Source organism: Balaenoptera ricei, chromosome 11 (assembly GCF_028023285.1).
Source record: "Balaenoptera ricei isolate mBalRic1 chromosome 11, mBalRic1.hap2, whole genome shotgun sequence".
Lineage (NCBI taxonomy): Eukaryota > Metazoa > Chordata > Mammalia > Artiodactyla > Balaenopteridae > Balaenoptera > Balaenoptera ricei.
The window spans coordinates 86,010,544-86,037,088 of NC_082649.1; the positions used below are offsets into that span (position 1 = coordinate 86,010,544).

Sequence of the window (26,545 nt, forward strand, 5' to 3'; positions counted from 1 at the left end):
ATTTATTTATTTATTTATGGCTGTGTTGGGTCTTCGTTTCTGTGCGAGGGCTTTCTCTAGTTGCGGCAAGTGGGGGCCACTCATTATCGCGGCCTCTCTTGTTGCGGAGCACAGGCTCAGTAATTGTGGCTCACGGGCCTAGTCGCTCCGCGGCATGTGGGATCTTCCCAGGCCAGGGCTCGAACCTGTGTCCCCTGCATTGGCAGGCAGATTCTCAACCACTGAGCCACCAGGGAAGCCCCCAAACTTTTTGACAGCAACTCACAGTATGAATTACATTTAATCCTGCAACCCAGAGTTTGCACACAACCCCGGATACAGGACTGACCCAAAGTTTCATGAAACTACAGAACCTTCACTAACATATGATGATGGTGATACTTCCTGTCCTGTAATACTTTAAAAAAATACTGGTGCGACCCACTAAATTGATTTCATGACCTTCATTTTGAAAAACACTGCTTTATGAGATTAGGTTAAAAATTGATTTCACCAGGAAGAATGAGATTTTTTTAAAATGACATGATAATTTTAATCAGGTTATTGAGGAAAATAGGAGGTTTGGCCCCTAAATTAAGCATCTAGCAATAGAAAATTGCTGTCTCACCAGTTCTCTCTGACCGCACAGGACACACATTTTACCAGGAGAAAAAAATCTTAATGACCTAAATATAAATAAATTACAAAAAAAAAAAAGATAAGTGGAGTTCTAAAACAAAACAAAAACCATGTCTAAAAAGAGAAGAGAGATAGCTAAGTAAGGAAATAGACACCCAAGTCTTGCTGATGAGCCGAGTTACATGATTTATTTATCTACAGGTTAAAGATAATAATTTCAGTGAACCGCAGCAATCACTAAATATGTAAAAATAGTGCCTTCATAATAAGATCAAATCTCTGGGGCAGATTTAGGGGGAGTGAGGGAGAGAGGGAAGGACAGAGGGTGGGATGGAGGGAGGGAGGGAGAGAGAAGGAGTAAGTGGGGGAGGGAAGAAGAGAGGGACAGAGAGAGAGAGAAATCCCTTGCAGTATAATAAGCCTGATGCCTTCACTTACATGTGTAAAATAACTATGAAAAGTTCCTGAAATTTCAGACAATTACTGCAGCCTGGACAAGACAGGGTATTTTTAACTGTTTTCCATGTACCTTATTTGTATTGTCAGTTAGCCAAAACTTCCTTTTTGTCTGCTCAAAAGCACTGCAGAGTCTTGATTAAATCTGTGGAATCAAACGGAGAGCTCGGATTCTCAGGCTTGCTGGAAATAGAGGCCAGTCAAGTAAACAGTCCTGAGAAAACTCTGCATTTCCACTCTGGAGTGGCTGTAGAGTTAACTCCTCCCACACTTTCCCAGCTTGTCAGGCTCAAGCACATTTGTCTGCCTGTTTGAGAAGGCCCATTAACTTTCCCGTGGCGAAAATGAAAATTCAAAACCATTATTCATTTCAAAACCAAGTGAAGTTTAAGACAATCACTTGCACACCCAGGAGAGGTGACTTCTGAGAACCTTCCCAGTGATCATGAAAATCAGACCTCACTATAATGGTATTTTAGGTAGATTTCTTCATTTTCCATCATCATAGTGTTCAAATGCATTCCACCTGCATTACTGAATTGAAGCAAATGAAGTGTTTAATTAACACCTGCAGATGCCATGAGGAAACGATAAACCTCTTCTGTTCAAGAAGTTCTGGGAATTGCGTGAATTCTTCTGACCCTCTTTTAGGAAATGTAACAAGCACTGTTCAAAAGGTAGAGGTGAATGTGTGTGGTGTGCGCATGAGTGCACGTACATTTACTCTTTATTTCCAATTTTTCAGATATACAAAAAAGAAGGAAGACTCACAGAGTCAGGAGTATACCCATCACCTAGTTTATGACATTTAGAGACCAAAATATACACTGAGTGCTCACCTTGGTTCAGTCACTCTTTTAAACATCATCTGATTTAATCTTATGAAAAACACAGGAGGTAGTTATTGTTGTTATGATTGTAATTATTTTTGTTTCATCATCATCAATGCCACCACGGCACAGCCTTTTTAGAGGCACTGTTACAGTTAAGACCCTGGCATCTGGAAACAGACCTCATGTAAACCAAAAATCACCAGTGTAACTTATGGCAGGTTACTTAACCTCGCTCTAGGGCTTGGTTTACCACTCCGTGGACTATTTATGATGTCCCAAAACTGCCTATTGGGCTGCCTGTCCCATAGTAAGCTCTCTTAAGCGCCATTCCTAACAGTATGTGTGTGGGAGATCAAAGAGCAAGCAGCTTGGTGAGGTTAAGTAAGGCGAAGCTGCTTCTCTTCCCCTGCAGACGTTTGATATGGAAGCTCCATTCTCTTTAGGACAGGAAACAGCATGCCAGGGATTGCGCTAAAATCTTGTACCCAACCTCCAAATGAGTTGACAAGTTTCTGGGGTATCCAGAAACTAGCTAACCTTGAAGGATCAACCACCTTTCCGGAAAGACTGCGGCTGTCAGCACTCGCGGGTCTTTTTCCCCACCAAGGGGCCACCTTCCAGACGCAGCCTGGAATTGGGTACCAGCAAGCCGACCAAGTCGGTTCGCAAAGTTCAGAGGAGTTGGCTCTGGTATGTTTACAAGTCCTAGCAGATCGCAGGAATGTTCAAGATAATTATTACCCCACCCAGGAGCGCCTAGCCCAACCCTCTCACATCTGGAAGGAAGCGGCCACACAAAGGAGAACGAGAGACCTCCTCCTGCTGCAGCTTTCTCAGGCCCGGGGAAGGTTTAATACGAGCTCTCGCCCCTTTTGTGAACAAGACCAGGCACTGCTCAGCAGTATCGTTCGGAGCACAGATCATTCAATGCAAAGGAAGAGTTCATCCCCTAGTCCAAATCGAATGGCATTTCCCAAAATATCATCTTTGTTTTTCCCTCCCCAGATGAAAGTAAAAAGTGAAATACTCCAGAAAATAGATAGGGAGCGATCCACACGCATACAGCCACTTCAACATAGGAGGGGCAAGAATCAGACACACCTATTTGAAAAGGGCAGCCAAACCAAACCCTTAGTATCCTCTGCAAACGCAAGGGATTTCCGCCCTCCACTCCTCTCGCCGCGTTTTGAAAGTATCTCTGGGCAGCCCGACCTGGGATTCATCAGCATTTCTCCCCACCTCCCACGAACGCGCGGCAACCAAAGCACATGGTCCCTGGCGGCGCGCCTGCAAACCCCACCAGCGCCAACGCCCCGAAACCGCCAAACTTCCTGTCTCCACACCACCAAAGCGACCAAAGCGCCGCGCCAAGTGCCCAAGGGACTCCGGCGGAGGCTGCAGGCAGCAGGGGAGCGGCGGGGCGGGGTTTCCTGCCCGCGGGAGCGCCCGGGACCCGCACCTCCACTGGGGGTCTCCAAACGCGCGCGCTGCGCCCCGGGCGCACTGCAAGCGCCGCTGCGGCCGCGTCGCACGGTCGCCCCCAGCTGCGCGCTCGGGGCACCCGAGGCAGTCGCCCACCTACCTGCTCTGCTGCTTCCAGCCTCGGGCGCTCGGGGGGGCTGTCGACCGCTACTTTATTGTCTCGGCTGCTCACCGCGCGGGACCTGGGGACCCGGCTCTGCGCCAGCCCCACAACTCCGCTCTGCGCAGAGCCTTCCCCGGCGTCTGCCTTCCTCCTTCTCCTCCTCCTCTCTGCTCAAGCTCCTGCTCTGCACGTGAGCCGCGCAGCCCGAATCCCGGGCTCGCAGGGCAGCCAGCTCCCGCCGCATCCCCCAGCCCGGGGCTGCTCGTCGCCCCCGCCGTCGCTCGCCGCGCGTCCTCGCTTTGATCCACACTTAAAGCAGCGCCCCAGGCCGCCTTCCTCGCGTCCTGCAGTCCTTCCGTCCTGCCTGCCTCCTCTCGCTGTCAGCCCCAGCTCTGGGCTCCTCTCTCCCCAGCCGCCCCCGCCCGCCGCCTCTCCGGGGGCTGGGGCGGCCGCTGCCAATGAGACTCCTCTGATGCGCTGCTCCGGCCCAGTCATTGTATCGGGAGGGGAGGAAGGGGAGGGGGAGCGAGAGGAAAGGAGGGGGCGCCCTCGGCCCCCGCCGCGCCGCTGCGGGCTGGGCTCGCCTTCCCTACAGAGAAAAGGTACTGGTGCCAAGGGGCGCGGAGCGGCTGGCGCTCCCAAGAGTGGGGGGAAAGGGAGGGGGTCACCAGCCCGCGCCTATCATCTCTCCCTCCGACTCAAAAGCGCTAGGAGGGACTTGATTCCGCCTCCGTGGCTTCAAGCATCCCAAGACTCGACTGCCCTTAGAATAAAGGGAATGAATGAGACACCGGCGGCTGCGGGAAGCACAGAATCTAGCCAGGGATGGGACTGGGTCTGGCTATTGACTTAATTTGAGATTCCCGCAAACTGGCGTTTCTGCTCTTGAAAGAAAAAAATAGGAAGGAAGGGAGGGAGGGAAGGTATAGAGAAAGAAAAGAGACAGAGAGACAAAGACAGAGAAAGACACAGAGAGAGGCAGAGACAGATAAAGAAGAGGGAAAAAGAGAAAGCCTATCCAATGCCAGGCAGAACAGTTCTGTGATTCAGGAGTGTTTTGTTGTGCTTTCTTTACAGATGAAGAAAGGGAAGAGAGGGGTTAACTCAAAATCGCTAATAAGTGACGGGACAGAGCTTCCAACTTGATCTGATGCTGAGTGTACTATAGCAAAGGAGAGAAGGGGTGGAAGAAGGGAGGACCATTGGTGAAGGAGCCATTGAGATTTTTCCTATTATCTCCAAATGGGTTGGCAAGTAGAGCCCCAGAGGTACACTGACAGGGCAGAGAGAAGATATTTCCCAGACAGCTTTAAATGTGTGTCCCATTACCACACCCACTACTCTATACAATATGAATGAATTCATTTTTTAAACTAAATCCATTTTGAGAAATAATTTTCTTGTGACTACACAATTATACAGCTCTGTATTTTGGTGAATGTTTAGTTGATTCATCCAATGTCAGTATTTGAAAGAGACTATAGTTTCTGTAACCCTGGTGTTGGCATTTCTCCTTCTCCTTCTCCTTCTCCTTCTCCTTCTTCTCCTTCTCCTTCTTATTCTGACTGATCACCAGCCTACAGAAAAAGATGGGAATGCGGGGGAGAGAGGGCTATCTTGATTTCCGGGGTCCTGGCATAACTGCTACTGACATGAAACAGAAAGCAAAATCAGTAAAGGCTCGAGGTGGAGTGATGTATAATATTGTATCTGTGCAGTGTGAGGTTTAATTAAATTTTCTTCTGGTGTGAAATGGACTGCTTGCTTTTAATTAAATAGAAGATATTGAATGAATAGGTAACATTTAATGAGTGTCTATTACATGCCCCTCTGACCTGAGCTAAGGAAGCACTTCATTTGCTATTATCTCATTTTGTTCTCCTGGGAGAAAGGGGTTGGCCTGGAAGCCTCGTGAGGCCAGGGTCTGTGTTTGCCTAGTTCAGCCCCTGGCACATCGCGACAGATCATCCACTGTCAGGTGAGTGAAAGGGTCCTCATTTTACAGAGGAGGAACCTGAGGCTTAGGGAGGTTAATTGATCTGCCCAAGAATATGAAACTAGAAAGTGGTCATGCCTATCTTTAAACTCAGGTCTGACGACACCCTAACCACCACGCAATACTGTCTATTCAACATGAACCCCAGGTAAGGGGGCAGTGCAGAAAGTAATGCTTGCTGGACCCTCGTAACTGCACATAATTTCTTTGGAGAGGAAGCCAGTACATGTGAAACAGTCACTAAAGAACCACACAGAGAGTGGAGGGCAAAGCAGAGCCCCGCAGGGGAGATGAAGAGGGTAAGGCTGAGCGTCCAAAAAGTGCTCTGTATATGTTTGGGGAGAAAAACTGGACACAGAGTAGAACATGAAAAATGCAATATAAAATATGTCAGTAAGGTTGATCCGGGTCAGAGGAGTCCTGAAGAATTTTCTGGAAGATGTGGGATGTTTACTGGATTTTCTTGATGCAGAGGGGCTCTGGCTTGACAATAGGAGCTCCAGGGCTGTTCTCTCTGGGTTCAAAGCCCAGCTTTTCTAATTACTCAACCTAAAACAGGGATAATAATCCGACTTTATAAAGTTGTTTTAAGGACTGAATTAGTTAATACATAGAAGGCATTTTTAATAGTGCCTAACCCACGGTAAATGTTTAATAAATATTAGCTCATATTGTTAAGGTGGGGGTGACTTTCTTTCCAACTTTAATCTTCTGATAAATCAATATTTATAAAATACCAAAAACAGCTAAATAAAAGACACAGCAATAGAACAAAGAAAACTTTTTTAATTTAGTCTTACCCTAATACAGAATTATCAACTCTGGCTACATACTAGAGTGGAAGGGTTTTGTTTTTGTTTTCAATACTCAAGACAGTTATATACATGAGAATCTCTGAAAGTGGAGTTAGGCTCCATAGGTGAAATTAATTAATTCACAATTGAGAACTATTGTGAAGTTGGTGTGCCTGGGAACTACCTGCATAGCTTGATCAAACCTCAGACTCCTGGACCTCAGCTCCAGAAGGCTCATGGACCAGAAATGTGTATTTGTAACAAGCTTTTCTGTTATTCTCATTGAATGAGAAACACTGCTTTATCCTTCCCCTACAACCTTTGTTGCCCATCCAACCTCACTGGCTCACAGGTTTTTTTGCATCCTAATTTATTGAATTCTTGTTATGAACCCAACTCTCTGTGTGCATTTCTATTTAATTCAATGCACATTTATTAAGCACCAATTTTGTACAAATCACTCATTGGGGTCTAAAGATGAGTAAAACCCTTCACGCAAGCAAGGAGTTTACAATCTGGAAGAAAAGATGCAAATATGAATAGCTGTAATAATAAGGCTACAATGTTTTGAGTGCTTACTCTGGGCAAGTGCTTTCTTTACCTGTAGGCAAGGTGAAAAGTGATATTTATAGGAGAAATTGAAAGGGTGCCATTGGGTGAGGAAAACCAGAAATGGCTTCATGAAGGAGGCAGCACTTCCAAACCGCTTACCTGAAAGAAATTGTTCCAGTTATGGGACAGCATGATCAGAAGCCTGAACAGAATATGGACAAACCAGTAAAGCCCCAGAGACTATAAGTGTGAAAAATCAACCAGAGAACTTCTCAGAAGTGACAAACTCAGGGTCCAAGTAAGTAACAAATCAGTGAACTAGACAGGTGTGAGGCATTGGGGAATGGTGGGAACTGTGGCAAACTGGAGAATGCATTCTCCCCTTCTAAAGGATGCAGCCGCTGTCATTCCTGGCACACTGCTGCCATGTGGGAATGTTGATCTAATTGATCAGATGTTTTGATTTTTCAACCAACACTGGAAATCTGGATTTTGGCATGAAAACTCCCAATGTTTAAAAAATCTTGACACCAACTAAAAATTTCAAAATATTCTGTACACAAAATGAAACCTATCTGCAGGCTAAATCCATTTATGGACAACCCATTTACAATCTCTATTATGGGCTTGGCTGGAACAACCACACCCAGAGAAAAAACAACTAACAACTCCTGAACTTTTTGAATGACTAGTGAATATTTAATGCTGGATTGGGCACTATGTAGAAATACTGCAACAATCGAGGTAAAACAAATGGGTCTCGACTTTCAAAAACTCAAAATTTAGTTGATGAGATGAGACAAATACATATGAACAAAATGACAACAATAAGCAACAAGAGGAAACAATTCTGTCCTGAAATGGAGACTTTTCAGGTGAAAATGAGGGCCTCACCTATTGCTCCGTACATAATAGAATGTTGAAGGTTGAGCTTTTTGATGCAAGATGGTGCTAGAAATTCCCTGGACTCCCACTTTCAAGCCCTTTATCTCTGTTCTGTGCAGTATAAAGGAATGTGTTTTGGTATGTGTATCATGAGTTTCAGCCTCTGAATTAATAAGAACATGCTTCATAAATATTTTATTTCCAAATTAAAACAGGTTTACATATGTATGTATATATGTATTTGTTTGTGACAGAAGTAGATATATACTTATTGGACAAGTTTTGACAATACAAAAAATACACTATCCCGGCAGTACTCAGTCCTCTTAACTTCAGCAGCTTTGTGCTTTCCAAAGATTTTCTGCTGATAACCCAGATTTGGGAAAAGAACATATATAATGTTTGCATATTTTGTGGCTAAAAGCTCGTGAGTGGGCAAATGTTTATTAATTTATAATAAGAAAAACACGTGTTCATGTTTGTTAAGCACATTGTATATGTGGTCTCCTTTAGATAGCAACCCTACGAAGTCAGCATCCAGTTCTCTCCATTCTACACACGAGGAAACTGAGGCCCAGAGAGGTGAAAGGGTTTGCTGAAGATCACAGGAGTCAGGAGCTAAGGTTTGATCCCAGGTCTTTCTGACACTGAGAGTGGAGGTCTTACCTACCACGATAGGAGATCCAGCCTTTTTTGATAATTTTGTTATTAATGTAATGACTTGGGTAAATGGCACTATTTTCTGGGTTCTCCACAGGGACTTAAAAAATTAAATCTCAGAAATATTATCCATATCAACAACCATACTTGTACAGAAGTCTGTCATTTAAGGTCAATTGTCGTGCACTCACTAGACAACCAAGATCCCCATTAATGAGAATAACAGCCATCTCTTGATACATTCCAAGTTACTTTGCCCCTTTTTAAAAGGTACCGTGTGTCATGCATTTCTGTGTAAGCCCTGGACACACTCTGCCCCTGAAGGCACTTAACACACACATAAATAACAAAAGGATGATCTGTTACTTCACGCCTCTGTGGGGAGTGCGTATTGTAATTGATACCTCATCTTTCCATTTAACCTCAGGGCCTTTTCACATACACTGAGATGAAATGAAAGCCTCTCCTTTCCCTAACCTAAGGCTGCTGTGTTTTTACAGTCAAATATAGCAAAAACATATGAAGTTACTCTCTCCAATCTTTGAATACGTCACATGATGTAAATCAACATAAGCACTTTGTTTTAAATGTGCTAATTATGATGCCCTGAGACTAAAAAATAAGAAAACTTAAATGGTTATATTTAAACACAGGGTAATATTAGGTTAAATCATAGGAAATTGCCTTGTTGTGGTTAAAGGTCAAGTATCAGCAATTTCATAGGGTTCAACCTAGTATGAAGCTGTTGCTGATTATTAGTTGTGAATATGAACTTGTGTCATTAGGCTAACTCTACCTGCCCTCGCTTCCAGATTATAGAAGTGATATGCTTGAATAAGAACCTCACAATGATGCATGCGTAACTGTCTTTTGAGGGTATATCACTAAGCCCTTTTATATGTGAAAATGCTTTTAAATAATGTTTTTTAGGCATTTCACTGGCTGAAATACCTTGGAGAGAGGCCAGCCCTGCAGTCCAGCTCCTTAGTGAACAGTGTGAGCACTGGGGTCCAGGGGAAGCTTAAATCAGATTGTTCACAGAATATCATGTTTCCTGCCAGAGGGCAAGGACAGTCCTTGGGAAATAAAACAAGTGTTCTTTAGCAATTTTGCAGCCATGTTACCTAATCACAAAAATCCCAATCTTGTTAGAGTAGGTCATTTGGTAATGACTTTGGAAATAACTCTTTTTCACTGGAGAGGTTGCAAACTGGCATGTGTTCTGGCCTGTATGGTGTTTTCTAAGTTGCTGATGGTTAAAACTTGGATATTTTAACATAAACATCTGTATTCGTATGTGGATGTACCTGAGTGTACTTGGAAGCAAGATTAAAAGTCCAGGCTATACAATTTGATGTTGTTCCATTATTTCTAAAAAGGGATTTTGAAAACGTTATTCTGAACATGTTAATTTTGTATAAACTGTCCACTCTTTAATAATTAGGCTTCCTTTTCATGCTGCTAGAATTATGTCATCAAAAATTCATGATTTCATGATTTCCTTCAAAAATAAATAAAACAGGGAAATAAAATTTCCATTAGCTCAACATGGTTTTCCTCCCCACTCCAGAAATGAATAGAAGGGCTCTTTCAGTTTGGTGGTGGCATTATTTAAGTTTTCCTTATGTCTGTGTCAGTTTGCTGATCCTGTTGTCTTGCTGCAACCCCTTTTTTTTCCTTAGCATCCAGAAATGATAACATATGAAGGAATTTAGAGAACTTTTGGTCCATAGGTTACAAATCCAAAGCTTTGAGGGGCCAAGCAAGAACATAAATGAGTACAATGGGTCAAGTGCATGACTATAGGGAATAGTGGAGACTGTGGCAAATTGGAAAGTGTATACCCTGTTGACAAACACCCTCACTACTCAGTAACAATCCATTGTTGAGAAATTGTGTTGCCAGATTTGCTTTCCAAGAGAAGCCAGAATTCTGGATTTTTATTAAAATCTCTCAATTACTAAATGTTGACTACTAGTTTGAAACCATTTTAAACACTTTGCCAAACAAAGACATATCTGCAGGCCTGATGTGACTCAAGGGCCTCCAGTTTGTGACTGTTGATCCATTCCAACCCCCTCATTTTGCAGATCAGGAAACTGAGGCTCAGAGAGTGAAGCTGACTTGCCCAAGAACACGTGGCTATTAACAGTGGAACAGGCAGTAGAATCTTGGCTGCTTGGCTTCTAGCCTAGTGCTCTTCCGTTACAAACATCTGCTTCTATTTTCTTGCTAAGATTTAAATGATGTTCCTAATTACGTGATTTCAAATGTACATTGTTAAAAAAAAATTATGATGATGATATTCCCTGCCTTTGGAGCACATAATTAGCAATAAATGGTTTTTCAGTCACATGGTCACATAACCTAATTGGTTCTAACATTTATGAGACCAGCATAAATCTACTTCCAGTCACGTACTAAGAAAACTTTCTGCCTCTCTATTTTCCTACGTGTTCTCTCCTTTCATCTCTTTACTAAACCTGTCCAAATGTAGTGAAAAACTAAAATATGTAAGAGGATCCATGTTGACTTCTCTACCATGAATAAGAACTAGGTGGGCAGGAAAAGAAAAATACACTTGTGAATCAGTGACTGTAAAAACGAAGCCATGCATGCAAAGCATTTCAGGGGAGTTTGCTTGTTTTGCCAAAGCAAACATAATACACAGTAAACCTGTAAGGAGCGCAGTATAATTTGAAGAACTGGGGTAATTTTTCTAAGTGTTTCAGTAACTGAAAACCTCCATTATATACCTGAGATGTTTTTTCCTCTTTTAGAAAATTTTTAAAAATACAGAATAGTTCAGAATATGATATAACAAACATCCCTGCAGCTACCCAGCAGGATTGGACACTACCAATTTTTTGCCCACTGTCCTTTTTTTTTTTTAATTTACTTATTTTATTTTATTTATTTTAGGCTGTGTTGGGTCTTCATTGCTGCGTTCAGGCTTTCTCTAGTTGTGGCGAGCAGGGGCTACTCTTCATTGCGGTGCACAGGCTTCTCATTGCTGTGGCTTCTCTTGTTGCAGAGCATGGGCTCAAGGCACACAGGCTTCAGTAGTTGTGGCACACGGGCTTAGGTGCTCCGTGGCATGTGGGATCTTCCCAGACCAGGGATTGAACCTGTGTCCCCTGCATTGGCAGGCGGATTCTTAACCACTGTGCCACCAGGGAAGTCCCTGTCCTTTGTTTTTAATCAGAAGAAATAAGCCTTTCCAGAAAAGTTGACATTCCCCTTGCCTCCTCTTCCCGGTCTTATTCTTGTCTCTAACTCCCCAGAAGCAGCTACCATCCTGAATTTTGTATGAATCCTTCCAAATTTCCATTCAGATATATGTTTCTATGAATATTATGTAGTACTATTTTATCAGTGTTACCTGTGTTTTTGAATTTATGTACACGATATCACACCATGTGAAAGGTACCATAGCCTGTGTGTTTCATTTAATAAGAAGCTTTTTAAAAAAAAGGTGATCCAAGTTGATGGATATGGATCCAGTTCATTTTTTAAAACACTGTATGATATTCTAAATTTTACTTGTTCATCTCATTTGATGGCTCTGTAGGCTATTTCCAATATTTGAATCACTGTATTTTAAAATATTTAAAGTTGGAACCAATTTTCTTGGAAAAAAAGGCAACCAGTATTGAACCAGTAGTTTACCATACTATCCAGACAGCAATGAAGAGTAGAAAATATTCTACATGTTTTTCTAGATCCAGAACCCTTGACCTCTCTAGTGTATCATTGGCCCCATTGTATGGAAAATGTGTTATGAGTGATATTTTTCGGAAGAAAGCATCCAAAACTCTCGTGAGATTCTCAAGGGTTATCTGCACTCCCAAAATTATGAAGAACCATTATTTTAAAATGTCTCCAACTTACTGTCGGAAGTAATCATTGGCCTGCAGTTCTTCTGCTTCTCATTGTCACTTTTTGAAGGAATTTTCATCTCTCATTGTTGCTTACAATTAAATTAAATTCAACAATTAAGTATTGAGAATGCACTGAATGCCAGTAGCCTGGATAAGAGTAAGTCAGGAAAGTCCCAGCTCTCACAGATGTGGAACTCTAGTTAGGAAGACAACACCAAAGCCCAGGACAGAGCTTCTCAGAGGTGGCACTACTGATGTTCTGGTTGGATGATTCTGTGCTGTGGGAATTTTCCTGCACATTGTGGGATGTTTAGCAGCATCCCTGGCCTCTACCCCCTAGATGCCCAGTAGAGCATTCGCCACAGGTTGTGATAACCAAAATGTCTCCAGACTTTGCCAAATGTCCCTTGGGGGGCAAAGTCTACCCAGATAAATAGCACTGGTTTAATGTGATGAGCAGTATGGATTTAAATTCGCAAGTTGCTTCCTTGAATGAGCAATCTGTGCAACATGGAGGCGTGAGCTCATGAAAAGCAAGAAACATTGACTGGAATTCTCAGAGAAGGGTGTTCTTGTCTTGGCAGTGCTACAAATTATTTTATGATCTTGGGCAAGTCATTCGACTTTCCTGAGCCTCAGATCCTTTCTTTGTAGAATAAGGTGGTTGGATACCACTAACTCTAAAATTCAACAGCATCCTTGACATTTGAATCCTAGGGAAATTATCCAGATTGGGGTAGGGAACTGGCATTTGGAAGCTGCTGCTATTTGGGGAAAAATGAACACAGAGAAAGTGCTCTGCTAAATATTACATGTCATCAAAGCAACCTTTTTATTAGAAAACATAGCCTCTGTATGCTTTGCCACTTTACTTCTTTTTAAATGATCTTGTCAATTGCCTTCCTCATTATAAAGCAATCTTGTAGACTATTAACAGGATTTGCAGGCTGTTTATCTCTCTTGTAAATTTCATCTTCAGGCTAGGGGGCCAGATTTATAGCCAATGACATTTTAAGAGTTCTTTCTCTTAGCCACAGAATAGATACAATCAGTGAAAGCTGCTTGTAGGCCACTCAAACAATGGGATCTAGGATGAATTGTCCTAAATACAGTAATATCAGTTCCACTAACAATATATCTTTGATTTCTACTATGCCAATGGTGATATGGGCACAAGTCTATTTGTATCTAAATGGACACCAGAAATAGGTATCATTAAAGCAACTTCTTAGCCATTAAACAGCTCTGGCTTTCAGTTTCTTAATCTTACCCTCAGGATTCAAAATGGATGTAAAGGAGATTTGGTACTGGGTGTTCTCAAACCCTCCCCTATAGTAACTCTGTGCATGCTTCTATCCTTGCCTGGAATTAATTTCCCCCCAGGGTTTTGCTTGGCTGGCTCCTTCTCATTATTCAGGCACCAGTAAAAAGGTCACCTCCTCAGAGAGTATTTCCTTGCCCACTCTAGATAAAGTAGTCTTCTACACTCTATATTATTTGTTCACCTGTTTATTAACTGTCTTCCTTACTATAAGGGAATCTCCATAAGCATAGGACTCATTTGACTTATTTGTTGCTGTATCACCAGCACCTAGAATAGAACTGGCACATAGCTGGCATTCACTAAGTACTTCTTCATTTTTAAAAAATCATGCTTTTGGTGTAATGTTTAAAATCTCTTTGCCCAACTCCAGGTCATGAAGATTTGACTCCATGGTTTCTTTTTTTTTAATTTATTTTTTTTTATCGAAGTATAGCTGATTTGCAATGTTGTGCCCATCTCTGCTGTACAGCAAAGTGACTCAGTTATACACATATAGGCATTCTTTTTTTTTCATATTCTTTTCCATTATGGTTTATCACAGGATATTGAATATAGTTTCCTGTGCTCTACAGTAGGACCTTGTTGTTTATCCATCCTATATATACTAGTTTATCTCTGCTGATCTCAAACTCCCAGTCCTTTCCTCCCCTACCCCCTCCCCCTTGGTAACCACAAGTCTGTACTGTCTATGTGATTCCATATTTTATTTTAAGTGTTTTATGCTTTTCTACTTAACATTTAGATCTATGATACATTTTGAGTTAATTATTATATAAAGTATGAGGTTTGGGTAAGATTCATTTTTTTAGCATATGGATATCTAATCGTTCCCATACCACTTATTGAGAAGGCAAACATTTGTCAGTTGAATTGCCTTAGTCCTTTGTAAAAGCTACGTGGGTCATTTTTTAATATTTCTAAACTCTCCATTAGGTTCTATTGATCTATGTATATATCACTTAGTCAGTACCACACTATCTTGATTACTATAGCTTTATAGTAAATGTTAAAATCAAGTAGTTCCTCCAACTTTGTTTTACTTTTTTAAGACTGAATACTTCTTGAATGAATGAAAGAATGAATGATGAGTGAATTAAATGCTTTGCCCTCTTTCTTTGATTGTTAGCTCCTATTAATCACTGAGATCTTAACCCAGACACCATAGCCTCAGGTAAATCTCTCCAGGGTGATCCAGGCTGTGTTACATCACCAATTTTATCCTCTGGATCATACCATGAATCTCTCTCCTCTTGGCAGCCTCTTGGTTCTCATTCAGGGGTGACTGTGCCCCCCAGAGGACATCTGGCAATGTCTGGAGACATTTGTGGTGGTCACAACTGAAGAGGAGGGGCATGGAGGTCCCTTAGTGTGTGGAAGCCAGGGACACTACTACACATACTACAGTGCACAGGTCAGCCCCTCAACAAGGAATGACCCAGCCCAAAATGCCAATAGTACTGAGACTGAGAACCCCTGCTCTAAGCAGATTGGTAATTTTACATTTATTTGTGTAATTCTTTTTTTTAATAAATTTATTTATTTATTTTTTTGGCTGCACTGGGTCTTTGTTGCTGCGTGCGGGCTTTCTCTAGTTGCAGCGAGCGGGGGCTACTCTTCGTTGTGGTGCGCAGGCTTCTCATTGTGGTGGCTTCTCCTGCTGCGGAGCACGGGCTCTAGGCACGCAGGCTTCAGTAGTCGTGGCTCGCGGGCTCTAGAGCGCAGGCTCAGTAGTTGTGGCGCACGGGCTTAGTTGCTCCACGGCATGTGGGATCTTCCCAGACCAGGGCTCAAACCCGTGTCCCCTGCATTGGCAGGTGGATTCCCAACCACTGTGCCACCAGGGAAGCCCGAAATTGGAGATTTCTGATACCTGTAATGAAGAGCAAAGGCCTCATTCCTCCTCTTTAACTAATTTTTGATGAATGAGTCCAAAGAGGATAACTTAGTTTATTTCGTTATACCATTAAATAGATCAAAATAAAATAAGAAAAGTTCATGTGTCCTTCAGATTGTTTTTGAAAATTTTTAATAAGAATCCAAGATATCCAACGATTCACTGTTGGATTCTATAGTTTTCACTAACAGATTCTGTCTAAGTTGATGGAGGCCTGAGGTAGCATAGACTGTTTGGCACACAATGTACTTTACTCAAATATATACATCACCAAGAGACTGGAAATACACGCTTTGAATTGGATTTAAAACAAAAAAAGATTTAGCGTAATCCTCACTGCCTTTAAAGTTATCTGCAAAGGCCTCTTTACTGGCTTACTTTAGGGATTCAAAAGACTTAAAATTTCTGTCCTTCTCTACAACTGCAATAATTTGAAGTGAGAGACCGTTAGGAAACAGATGGTAAAAGAACCTTTGTTTATTTTCTTCTTATTTTTGATTTTAATCTTTTCAAGTTTCCGAGGACTCAAAACAGATGTTTGTGACCTGCTTTTTTTTAAGGCAGTCAAGAGAAGCTGACCCAAAAGTGTTAGGGAGAAATCTGTTTAATCAGTAGTTAGATTTGATCTACAAAGTTCCCAGATAGTCTTTTAATCATTCAGGACAAATCATGACACACATTTTAAAAGAATCTCCTTTACTATGTGAATCTCTTACTAAAGAAGAACACTGTGTAAAAGCTCTCTGTACTGGTCAGGAAGTAGATCTGAACTATTCACTTTGGTGCCAATTTATAGAGAGTGTTCTATTTATAATCTCCAGAATCCGGATGACATATTTTATCCTTTACAATTACACTTAAGGGACCAGAAATAAGAGTTTTCTGACACGCACTCTACCACCCCTGAACCTCAAATCTCTGACTTTAATTTCCCTGGAATATACCATCTATGATCAACGGTTCTCACCCAGATACAATTTTGCCCCCAGGGAACATTCAACAATGCCTAGAGATATTTTTGGTTATCACAACTGGCCGGGGGGCGGTGTTGGAGGGTGTGCTTCCCACATCTAATGGGTAGAGGCCAAGGATGCTGCTAAATGTCCTACAATGCCCAGGACAGTCCTCACAACAGAGAATTATCTGGCCCCAAATGCCAATAATGCCACGGTTGAGAAACCCTGATCTACGATTTTTCATCACTAGCGTTAACGGAATCAAATGTATACATATTTGACAGACCATTTTTAGTAGAGTATTTTTAAAACAAGATTAGCTTTTACTTTCTTATCTTTCATGAAGGTTAAAATATTAATGGGGAAATCAATTATTTCCTCAATTAAGACCTCCAACATAATGACTCCATTACTGAGCTTTCAAAATAACTCCTCTATTTTGGTACCTGGGAAGACCATGTAATTATAGCTAGTGAAAGTTCGGCCGGAAGAGTCATCCAAGGAAATCCAGAGTTGGCACATTCTCTAGGACTTCAGAGGAAAGGCTATTGATTTTTTTGAATGCTTTTTTTTTTTGTTTAATTGGGCTACACAGTTGTGGTAAGTTTTGATTCTAAAAATGCCAAAACAAGTCAGGGCTAGCTCAAATGGCATCATTAAGGGTCCAATATTTTTAGAACTGCCCTGTCCCTAAAGATGGGGGCCAAAGGGAATCAAGCATAAGCCAACCTACTTTTTGGTGTTACCTGATAATGATGCTCTATCTATAGGACATGCTGCATAAATGCTCACCTGCCAATTCTTCTTAGAATGCATTCTCCCAAAAGCAGACCCTGAGCCAAGAATTGGGTTCTTCCACTGATGAGGGAGTTGGGTAAGGAGGGGGGACAGGAAGGGAACAAGGCCAGGTAAGGGAGAGATCTCAGGTCCAGTCCCAGGCTCAGGGCAGAAACTACCCCTCAGACCTTATCCCACCTGGAGGAAAAAGAGCTGGGTTTTATATTGGATTGGCCAAAAAGTTCGTTCAGGTTTTTCCATAAGGTGTTACAGAAAAACCTGTATGAACTTTTTGACCAATGCAGTATTTCAACACCAGTCAGCCCTTGGCTTCTCTGGATGAAAGGAGGAAACTCCCAGGCACTTTAACTTTCTATCCAGGGCAGGGGCTGCAGTTCCCAAAGGCAATCCTCTGAAGAAGGTCCCATGTGGGAAGAGCTCAGAGTCGAGCAATGGTGCTGGTAGTAACAGGAGTCTGAGGGGATCAGTGACTTCCACTGCTGCATGGTCTTGTTGTGTGAGAGCTCATGCAGATTATGGAATCTGAAACCTTCTTTCATTCAATCTACCATCATTCAATGAACACTTTTTGACTTTCCACTGTGTGCCATGAACTGTGCTATGAGCTGAAGATAAATGGTATATACGAAGTGGGTACATCAAACAAACAAAGCAACATAGTGCTGAGTAGGGGTTGAACTCATCAGCTTGGTAGAAATGATCCTGGAGGAGACAAGATTGAGTTTGAGACTTGAAAGGTAAGAAGGAGTTAGTCTGGTGAACATGTGTAGAGTTCAAGGTTGGACAGCAGAGTCATGGAGATGCTCCTAGGCACAGGGGCCCTGGTGGATGACATCCTGAATGACACTTTGGGAAATGAAAATAGTGGAAGAATAGGAAGCAAAATAGAAACATATGTTTAAACTGTGAGTCTTTAAGTAAATACTCATAGTCTCTTTTCTCCCTGAAGCCAGAAACATCACTGCAATATTTCCTAAGGACACCATCTTTTGAGGAGGAGTTCATACTTTTCCCAGCATGTGTACCAATGAGGACCAGGAGGCTCGGAGGGCTGGGACCAGCTGGGGCACCGTGGGTTTCATTATCAGTGTGGAGTATTGCCAGGGGTGAGAAGTCTTAGAGAGGCAGAAATAAATTTTGTTTTGTTTTTTAGATAAAAAGTATTTTTAGGGACTTCCCTGGTGGTGCAATGGTTGGGAATCCACCTGCCAATGCAGGGGACATGGGTTCGATCCCTGGTCCGGGAAGATCCCACATGCCATGGAGCAACTAAGCCTGTGCGCCACAACTACTGAGCCTGCGCTCTAGTGCCCACGAGCCACAACTACTGAAACCCGTGTGCCACAACTACTGAAGCCCACGCACCTACAACCCGTGCTCCGCAACAAGAGAAGCCACCGCAATAAGAAGCCCGTGCACTGCAACGAAGAGTAGCCCACGCTCGCCGCAACTAGAGAAAGTCCGTGCGCAGCAATGAAGACCCAACGCAGCCAAAAATAGATAAATTTTTTTACAAAAAGTACTTTTAAAATTTTATCAAATCGATCTGTACAAAAGTTAGCGCTGCTTGGTCAGAAAGTCACGAAGCACAGCAGGTAATAGATTGCGTAAACGTGCCACTCTCCACTTAGCAGATGAATGGTGTTTGTGGGCATCCAGCATCTCTGCTGGGCTGGTATCAACCCTCAATCACTGAGTCCCAGGGGAGCGGCTGCAGTGGTTGTGGGCAGCGGAGGACACAGAGGGGATGGGGACAGTGGCTTTTTACCAACTAGTATAAAAACTATTTTTAAAACTATTTTTTTATTTTTAAAAACTAGTAGTGCCCCATGGGTGTGTATCAGCTGAACATTATGTGAATGGAGAGAGATATACAGTATTAAAAAGTCTTAAATCACATAGTCATTTCTATTCTCTGGTTTGGGTAGAAACATGGGTACAAGGAAAATTTTATTCTTCTCTTTAAGAAAAATCATACTGTGGAAATGTAACAATAGTGTACATAGCATGAGTGTAACAAAGAGAAGAAAAGGGAGGGCTAGGGATGGAGGAAACTGGAGAAGTGTACCTGATCCAGTGGAGCCATTGCCATTCAGCTGAAGACAGTCGGGAACCCTGTGAGCATGCAGACCCAGTACTGCCAACACTTCTGATTTTTCAAGGGAAGCCAGAAACTACAAAATTTAAGAGATATCTCCTGATTTTTAAATGCTGGCAGCCAATTAAAAAATTTTTTTGACACTGTGTGAACCAAACAAAATATGTCTGTGGGTTGGATGTGGCCCATGAGCCACCATTGTGCGTGGCTCTGGTTCTCCAAAGAGCCTAGGTCCATGCCGGTCTCGCTGCCTTTCCTCTTCTTTCTCACCACACCTTCCTTCAACTCCTAGAATTCCGAGGGGTTAATGGACTAGAATAGTCAGTTCCCTGTAGTTGAGACAATCCATTGTTTTTTACAAAGGTGGTCATAGCTAACAGGTGCCAGGGGACATTTTAGGTATGTTATTTGGATGGTGGAGATGATTAGGTCTGCTCATCTTGACATTCTTGAGAGGGAAATGGCCAGGGCTGGGAGAGATTTCACAGCTGAGCTTAAGGTAAGGACAGTCAACCATGGTTACTTCACAAAACTGGAAAATCTGTCCTTTGAAGTTCTTAGGAAGGGTAACAAAGTGACTCAGGTAACCTATAAATGGCCATGTAGCTTCCTACCTACCTTGATTCATCAGCCTTCTCTGTGAGATACTTGCCTCCTCTATGAGCCATCGCTGCTCTACGTGTGGTGACCACAACTGGCTTCAAAGTCAGCATTCAAAGAAGCAAGAGCTATGAAACAGGGCTTCCCTGGGGGCACAGTGGTTAAGAATCTGCCTGCCAATGCAGGGGGCACAGGTTCAAGCCCTGGTCCAGGAAGATCCCACAGGCAGCAGAACAACTAAGCCCACGCGTCACAACTAGTGAGCCTGCGCTCTACAGCCCACGAGCCACAACTACTGAGCCCACGTGCCACAACTCCTGAAGCCCGTGCGCCTAGAGCCCGTGCTCCTCAACAAGAGATACCACCACAATGAGAAGCCCGCGCACCGCAGCGAAGAGTAGCCCCCGCTCACCGCAACTACAGAAAGCCCGCGTGCAGCAACAAAGACCCAACACAGCCAAAAATAAATAAATTTATTAAAAAGAAAAAAAAAGAGCTACGAAACAGTGGAATCACACCACACATGTGCTCAACTTATTCAAATTCAATGATGTGAGCATGGCCAAAAGAAAAATATCCTTTAATTTACTCCTTCTCCCTTCTACCCTTCAAAGTAGGATCTGGCCTCTGCTACTTCAGAAAGAGAGAAGTCACAGCAAAAATGCAAAGAAACAAAAAGTTAATTCTTGGTTTTTGATCTTCCTGGAGTGTGAGCTCTATTGATTTAAGGACAATTAATGGATCTTCAAGGGAAATTTTAATATATATGATTTTTTTGCTTATTCCCTGACTTTCAAAACTTATCTTTTCATAAGATGAAACTTCTTAACAATTATCATAACAATAGTAATAATAGTTGTCATGTACTGAGTGCCTTCTATGTGCCAGATATTGAGCTTAACACATTACATTATAAAACTCATAGAAATTAGCTATTTAATCTTCCCAGCAACTCTATAGTGCCAGGGACTATAATTATTCCTATTTTACAAATGAGGAAATGGAGGTCCATATGCATATATAGCAATCAACCCTATGTCACATGGTTGTGAGTGAAACAGAACCAAAAATCAAACTCATCCATCTGACTTAAAAGCATACATTCTTTGGAGGAAATATTAATAGTTATTCCCTTATCCATGATGGTAAAGATTCATTCTTTGTTAAGTAATAATCATGATAACAAGCTTTTACTAAGAGTTATATTCCTGGCAGTGAACTAAGCAGTAAAGTACAGTCTTGCCACTTTGGAGTCTTAAGGCTGGTTGAAAAAACAGAGATAAGCAATTAAAGTACAAGAAGAGAGCTATAATAGAAGTCTCCCCCAAATAATAACTTTTCGTGTTTCTTTTCCATGTGTAATGTCATCAGTCCCAGTCCTCAGCTGTTAGCCCAGTTGGAAACTCCTAGGTTACTCCTCAAATCTCTGGGTAAAGGATCTTCATTGGCAAGTTATACCTCTGAGCAAGCCAAGTAGCATCTACTCATCCTTCTTAATTAGTTTTCCTGAGCTTGTTAATAGTTGTGGAGTCTGCAACTTTTAATATCTAATTGTTCTGACATCATCTGCAGAGATTTCCTCCTGGGGCATGATTTCCTAATGTCCTCATGGTTCAATTTATACTTTTGTTACTGAGAAGCCTGCCAAGCATGAGGCAATAGTAAGACCACTAAGAGGATAAAATACAGTGGATCTCCTTTCCCTCTGGAGTCTGGCTAATAGTCCATCACAATGGAGCAGGCCTGGAAGGAATGTACCATCAAAACCACTACAAAAGTATGAAGCGAAGTAGAGGAACCCTCTCATACACTTCAGGGCTTTGGGGCATAGACTTCATTAAGCTAAGAAGATAAAGATTGACTTTTGGCTGCAAAGCAAGAGTGTGTTACTGACCAAAGATAAGTTTAAGCAAAGATGATTATTTTTTCTGACATACTGGGCTGAGAGTACTTTTTTTTCCCCTTGAACTTTACAAATATGCTGAGTGTTGCAAAGAAGAACAGCAATGTTGCTAATATTCTTTACAGAACATGGTTTCCTGGGAAATGATATCTCAGGAGGGATTGCTGGAGAGTTTCTGATCTGTTGTCAAATTGCCTTCATAAAGATCTGGGAGCACAGCAATGAAACACAGAAAGTAGGTGTGTCTCTGAACATCTCTTGACACTCAGTACTCCAAAGAATTATCCTGTTAAATCTCCATGTACGCTATTGACATTTGTTGTAATACCCATAATTTACTGTGCATATACACTGTCTCAGGCATTGAACAATAAGATTTGTATCCATCCAAAGTGAGGAAAAATTCCAAAGTGAGGAAAAAGTTTGGAACTCAATCTGTGTTGTGGGTCTTTTTAAAAGATGCATTTTCATTAAGATTAATATCATACCCAAAGAGGTGAAAACTGGTTTTGGGGTAGGGGAAACAACTCCTATGTTGTTGTTGTTCTGTTTTGTTTTTCTAGCTTTATCCAGATATAATTGACATATAACATTGTATTAGTTTTAGGTGTACAACATGATTATTTCTATAAGTATATATTGCAAAAATGATTACTACAATAAGGCTAGTTAGCACATCCAACACCTCACAGTTACCATTTTTCTGTGTGTGCTGAGAACTTTTAAGATCCATTTTCTTAGCAACTTTCAAGTATGCAATATAATATTGTTAACTATAACTACTATGCTGTGCATTAGGTCCCCAGAACTTATTCATATTATAACTGAACATTTTTACCGTTTTCCCCAATCCTACTGCCCTGGTAATCACCAATCTACTCTCTGTTTCTATCAGTTTGGTATTTTTAATATTCCACTTATAAGTGAAATTATGAAGTATTTGTCTTTTTCTGACTGACTTATTTCTCTTAGCATAATGTCCTCAAGGTCCATCCATGTTGTTGAAAATGGCAGGTTTTCATTCTTTTTCATGGCTGAATAATATTCTATTTTCCACATATATATCACATTTTCTTTATTCATCCATCAGTGGACAATTAAGTTGTTTCCATGTCTTGGCTATTATAAATAAATAATGCTGCAATGAATGTAGGGGGTGCAGATATCTCTTCAAGGTGGTTATTTCATTTCCTTCAGATATATACTGAGATGTGGGATTGCTGGGTTGTATGGTAGTTCCATTTTTAATTTTCTGAGGAACCTCCATACTGTTTTCCATAGTGGCTGTACCAATTCATATTCCCACCAACAGTGTGCAAGTATTCCCCTTTCTCCACATCCTGACCAACATTTGTTATCACTTGTCTTTTTGATAATAGTCATTGTAAAAGTGTGAGGTGGTATCTCATTGTGGTTTGGATTTGCATTTCCATGATGGTTAGTGATGTTGGGCACCTTTTTATGTGCATGTTGGCTGGTTGTATGTCTTCTTTGGAAAAATGTCTATTCAGGTCCCTTGCCCATTTTTAAATTGAACTATTCATTTTTTCCTACTGAGTTATATGAGTTGTATATTTTGGATACTAATCCCTTATCAGATATAAGATCTAAAAATATTTTCTCCCATTCTACAGGTTGCCTTTTTTTTTTTAAGGCTCTTTTTATTTATTTATTTATTTATTTTTTATTTTTTATTTTTGGCTGTGTTGGGTCTTCGTTTCTGTGTGAGGGCTTCCTCTAGTTGCGGCAAGCAGGGGCCACTCTTCATCGCGGTGCGCGGGCCTCTTGACAATCGCGGCCTCTCTTGTTGCGGAGCACAGGCTCCAGACGTGCAGGCTCAGTAGTTGTGGCTCACGGGCCTAGTTGCTCCGTGGCATGTGGGATTTTCGCAGACCAGGGCTCGAACCCGTGTCCCCTGCATTAGCAGGCAGATTCTCAACCACTGCGCCACCAGGGAAGCCCCAGGTTGCCTTTTCATTATGTTGATTGTTTCTTTTGCTGTGCAGAAAGGAGCTTCTTAGTGTGATGTAGTCCCAGTTATTTATTTTTGCTCTTGTTGCTTGTGCCTTTGGTGTCATATCCAAACAATCATTGCCAAGCCCAGTGTCAAGGAGATTTTCCCCTACGTTCTCTTCTAGGAGTTTTACAATTTCAGCTCTTACAGTAATGTCTTTAACTCATTTCAAGGTAATTTTTGTGAGTGGCGTAACATAGGGGACCAGTTTCATTCTTTTGCATGTGGATATCCAACATCATTTATTAAAGAGATTGTCTTTCCTCTACTGAGTATTCTTGGCTCCCTTGTCAAATATTAGTTGACCGTAAATGCATGGATTTATTTCTGACCTCTTGATTCTGTTCCATTGGCCTATGTGTCTGTTTTTATGTCAGTACCATACAGTTTTCATTACTGTAGCTTTGCAGCTATAGGTATTGCAGGTTTGAAATCAGGAAGTGTAATAACTCCAGCTTTGTTCTTCTTTCTCAATATTGCTTTGGCTATTTGGGGTCTTTTGTGATTCCATATAAATTTTAGGTTTGTTTTTGCCATTTCTTTGAAAAAAATTGCCGATGGGAAAATGCCATCTATACATGGCTTTGGATAGTATGGATATTTTAACAATATTAACTCCTCCAATCCATTAAGAAACTTGCTCTTTTTGTATATAAAGCATAGATATAATACAGGACATAAACAGATATGCAGTGTATCTGTGGTATTAAATTTTTATGGGGTGATGATTAGGAAAAAAAAGTGTCTAAAAATGCTCCTTTAGGCGGGCAATTATGAAAAAAAAGGTTGAGAAACAGCACTTTAAGAGATAACTAACTCCCAGTTTTGTTTTGTTTTGGGGGACAGGTGAATTTTGTTGTTTTTACATTCTAATGTGACAAAGTTTTTGAGTTATTTTTGTCATTACCCAGGAATCATGACTCAAAATTTCCCATTTGTACATTTCATATACCTCTCATGTTTATGGCTCTTCATGTTTTGAAATTTTAGAAGAGCATTCCTTTCCTTGGATTCATAGGCTTTTACCGTGGATTGGGGGCATGTGATAACACATATGGAGTGACACATCCTCCCCCTTCTCTGTCTTGTAATCCATGTTCCTTGGTGCTGTGCTCCTGCATAATTCTCACAACAAAGAAGAAAGATGTTACCATTCTCATTTTACAGATAAGGCAACTAATATTTCAAAAGGTTTAAGTCATTCTTTTCCCCAAGGTCTCACGTCTGGTTTGTGGTGGATGGGATTAAAACTCAGTTCTGTAAGGGTCCAGTGCCTATGTATATTTGATCCATACCCCAGAATTCTCAAAATGGTAGTCCATGGGCCAGATCCAACCTACTGACATGTTTGATTTGGCTAATTTAGTGCACTTAAAATATTTGAATTTGTTTTCAACATTTAAAAATTGGGAGTCTTTTACATGAAAAAAGCCTGGATTTCCAACTTCTTTCTAAAAGGTGAGAAAGAATGTATATATGTGTAAAAGAATGTAGATATGAGTATAACTGAGTCACTTTGCTGTACAGCAGAGACTGGCACAACACTGTAAATCAACTATACTTCAATAAAAAAAAAAGAAAAAAGAAAGATTAGAGGCTGTGGCATTATATTCTACATGGCAACATGACTAAAAGTAGGTGGTGGATACTTTTAAAAATATGGAATGCACACTCCAGTTTGCCTAAGTCCACAGCCTACCCTGTTATCTTATACCCAAGCCCCTTGATTCAAAGACCCTGTAGACATTTGACTCTGTGACCCTCGATATGTTGTATGTCTAACTCCTTTGACTCCCAATGTTTTCTAACATCCTTGCATGTTTTTTCAGGACCTCTCTTTTTCACTAATCCATGCAATAATTTTAAAGAGTGATTTATGAATTCAGTTTAATTGACTACTTTATTTTTTTCTTATTTTTTAGGTCTGTCTGGAAGACTAACTTATCTTCAATAAAAATGAAACCAATTTTCTTTTTCTTCTTCTAATAGCTATGTTGTATTTTATCTGAAAATCCTTTTAATTCATTGCTTATTTCCTTATGGTCTCCATTTCTGAAACTCATATGCAGCTAAGCCATAAAATATTCAGTCTCTCTCAGCCTATAGTTTTGAGCTACACTGCTAGGGCATATCAGCTGTACCTCACAGTAATTATCTGAGAACTGTTTTCTCTCCTGACCTTTTATGGGTTAAACTGGGCCAATGAGTCTATATAAAGTTCTTTCCTTTTTTAATTCTTTCCTTACAAGTATCTTTATTTTGACTTGTGGTACTTGGTAGATTAAGTGCTTGAAAAAGAAGTGGTCTGCATGCCAATTGTAAATGAAACTCAATAGCTCAAGAACCTGATCAGGGAACACTCAGGGAATATAATTGGTTGGGTTGCTCCAGTGTGTCAACTGCTCCATCCCTATGAAGGCATGAGAAACCAAGAAGTAAATGCGAAGCAAATGCAAAGCAAAGACAGCAACAGGTAAGCAGAGGCATTTCCAACCTGGAAGAAAATACCTGTGTTCTCACAGAGCAGTTTTATACCATTCCATTTGTTACTGTGGTAATGCACTTTTCACCAAAAACATCTGACTTTCTAACAATGACCTCACTGAGGAAAACATAAACACTACCAGAAAACAAGTGCTATATTTTAATACATCCAACATAACTCTTCTGTGCAATTGCTTTATTTGTAATTCTAGTT

The 26,545-nt window shown here is 41.2% G+C and overlaps 1 protein-coding gene across 1 annotated transcript in view; it reads right to left on the minus strand.

Moving 5' to 3' along the window:
- Window positions 1-3,882, minus strand: part of FRMD4B (FERM domain containing 4B) — a 347,737-nt gene extending 343,855 nt beyond the window's left edge. The window contains exon 1 of the mRNA XM_059940166.1: window positions 3,490-3,882. The gene's annotated coding sequence lies outside the window, so the exon portion shown is untranslated. The remainder of the gene's footprint in view (window positions 1-3,489) is intronic.
- Window positions 3,883-26,545: the final 22,663 nt, after the last annotated feature.